This window comes from Delphinus delphis, chromosome 7 (assembly GCF_949987515.2).
Source record: "Delphinus delphis chromosome 7, mDelDel1.2, whole genome shotgun sequence".
In the NCBI taxonomy this organism is placed as follows: domain Eukaryota; kingdom Metazoa; phylum Chordata; class Mammalia; order Artiodactyla; family Delphinidae; genus Delphinus; species Delphinus delphis.
The window spans coordinates 43,340,714-43,343,921 of record NC_082689.1 but is presented as its reverse complement, the minus strand read 5'-3'; positions in this window follow the sequence as shown (position 1 = coordinate 43,343,921).

Here is a 3,208-nt window from a genome sequence, read left to right as displayed (position 1 = left end):
AGCTAAAATCTAAGCTTAAATGTCACTTCCCCAGGTAGGCATCCCTGAGGCCAGCCTTGACTAGATCTTCTTGGAATGCGTGCACAGAAAATCAATTGGTTCCTCTAAGTAGGTGGGACTTGAATCAAGCCTAGAATAATAAGGCAATTTTGGGTAGGAAAAGGCTCTAAATAATTTCCCAGAGGTATGCTTATATGTGTATCTATTATCGTTTTTTCCCTTCTTACATCTATATGCTCCTTCCTCTTGTCACATATTCACCCTCACAAAGCCGGTACTGATAGCAATGACCCTTGGTACCAGAGTAGCAGCCTTCTGTGAAAAAAGGTGCCAGGACACCAAAAAAAGTCCTTCCCCTTCTACTAACTCCCTGTACTAAGGGCCCAGACAATGTCTGAGAAAAGCTCTACGAAAGGTAGATAATATGTTAAACATATTTTTTTCTGGTACTGTAAAATTTGCACAGAGACTAGCTTCAGTATTGACAGGGAAATTAAATTATCTTAACAGCTGCAAATAGGATGTTTTTCTTTGGCTCTCCACATTCTGATTGTCATCAAGTTCTGTGGATGCTTCCTTCCCTAATGCCTTTATCTGCCTTAGTTTTCCCATCATTGATAATACCCCACTGTAGGCCTTCATCAGTTCAGAACTGGAATGCTACAGTAGATGCCAGTTACACTACCTTTTTCTGTCCCTTCCCCCTCGACTGTATTTGCCACATTAAATTCTCTAAAACACCTTATTTATATAGTCATTCCCTGCTCAAAAGTCTTGACAACTCTCATTGCATTTATGATAAACACAAACTTTGCCTGCTAGTCTGGGCCCTCTACAGAATGTCCCTAACATGTTCCAGGGTGGTGAGTTACTTCTTATAATTTTCTTTACTTTTCTTTTTTTTTTTTTAATGTCTATTACGAGCAGTATTACAGTCGTAGACCAAACACCATTACGAGCACCTTTTTTAGTCCTGTACTTTCAGAAGAGCAGCCCAGGCCCGCCCAGGATGAGGTACACTCGGGGAGGTGCAGTCTGTCAGGCTGTCTGGTAAGTTTCCAAAATAGCTGGCCCCGCGCGTGGCGGGAGGGACGCGGCTGCTCAGAAGAGCCGCCCCACGTGCTTTCGGGGAAATAGTCTGGGAGCGAGAAGAAGCAGGATTGACAAGAAACCGAAAAGCGAAAGTAGAGATGGACGGAGCAGTACGCAGGCGCAGGCCCGGGGCTTTCCAGCTGACCGCCCGCCCAGCCGCCGGTTCCCTCCCACAGCCTCTGCGAGGGCGGGATCCGCACGCTCGCCCGAGCCCGGCGTAGCTGGCCGGCGCCCTCCCTACGCAAGTCCGAGAATAGTGGCCCGGAACACGATGAAAGGCAGCGGCGGGGACCTGGGTGCCTCTTAACTTTGGAGGGAGGACTGGGGACGTTTTTAATTGCTTAATGTGCTGGAAACCTTTCTCATTCTCTTCCATCTTTTCTTTCTTCCCGTGGCCTGGAGACGTCCCTTTTTCCCCCTCACTTCTGTATCTACACAATCTGCACGCATGCTAACTCAGATCTCATTAGTTTTTCTAGTTCTAACCCTCACCCGGCTGGCCTGACTGCCCTTAATCCAGAGATAAGAGTGGAAGGTTGGCTGTTTCTTCAGCTGTCTTTTTCTAGATCTGCAGATGGGACTTTTCTCCTTTTTCTGGCGTCTTTTCGTCGCTCCCACTTCCCACCCCCAATCCCCACCTTCTCGCTCATGGTGATTATACTAGAGGGAGTGGGGAAGAAGTATAATGGAGACGAATAATTTAGTCACCGGACCATGATTTTGAAAGTTTGGCAGGACCAGAGAAAATCATTTTGGCCCCACTTGCTATGTGTGTTATTTACTGAATGGTTCTAGGAGGCATGGACAGCGTTTCTTTGGGCTCTGCTCAACCATTCTGTAAAAGGCTCTATCTACTTAAGGTGACCTGGGGACCAACCTAAGACCTCCAGTGTGTGATGGGCCCCACCTTACTGGACCACAGCTTCTGGCCTCATGACAGTGAGCACCAGTCCCCAGGGCTGCAAGGGCACTTTACATAATTCCCAGAATGCAAAGGGGCATCTACTTTCCCGTTAGGAGAGGACAGGACGCGCTATATAATTTGCAGGCCCAGTGCAAAATGAAAACAGGAGGCCCCTTATTCAAACTTATTAAGAATTTCAAGAAGGCAAAGGCAGAGCACTAAACGAAGTGTGGAGCCTCTGACTGTTCTGCCCTTTACAGATGCACACATTGCATACCCATGAGGTCCCTAGTAGGGGAATTGGAGGGAGGGGAGAGTTCTATAGAAACCTTGTTACATGTTTACTTAAAACAAATGAAAACTTGGATATAATGAAGAAATGAAGTATAACACCACTCTTTCCTAAAGCATTTGCAATAAAATCCAGAGCCTTCCACTCTCCCAGCAGAGCCCTACACCATCTGATCTTGTCTCCCTCTCCTACACATCTTGTCCCACTCTCTCCATGCTCTTCTACACTCCCCACCCTGTGGACTCTTTCTGTTCCTCAAGTACCCCCAGCTTTTACCTGCCTGGGTTCTATGCATGTGTATGTTCTTCCTTTAGGATGCTGTGTTCCCAGCTGTGGCATGGACTTGCTTCTTCTCATTCTTTAGGTCTCAGCTCAAATGTCATCTCCCCAGAGAGACCTTCAATGACCATTTCTTCCAGTTCTCTATGTCACATTTATATTCTTCATAGCACTTACTAAATCTGTCCTTTATTATGTGCTTGTCCGTTTTCATCTCTCCTCACAACAGGAGGAACTTTGTGCTGTGTTACAGCCTGTCTCATCTCAGGTTCCACGAGAGAATTAAGCCTAATGCCCGGGGCATCTGTGTATTAATTACCTTCTCTCCTGTTTATCTAGAATGGCACTATGTACCATCCTTGGGAGAACTGAGAAAATAGTCAAGCAAATCACTTTCTGTGTTTTGTGGTTCAGATAGGAAACCCCGGTTGAAAAAGGCAATGCCTGATACATAGTCTCAAAAATATTTTTGAATGAATAACCCTGGGATAAGGTATCAGAGGTCAAATCAACCATTCAGACCTCAGCACAGGCTCTAGCCTATTGAGCTAGAATTGAGGGGGAGGACGAATAAGAACAGGTGTATTCCAAAAAACTTCAGTGAGAGCACCATTCCTCCACACGCCTCCAACCTTTCCCCC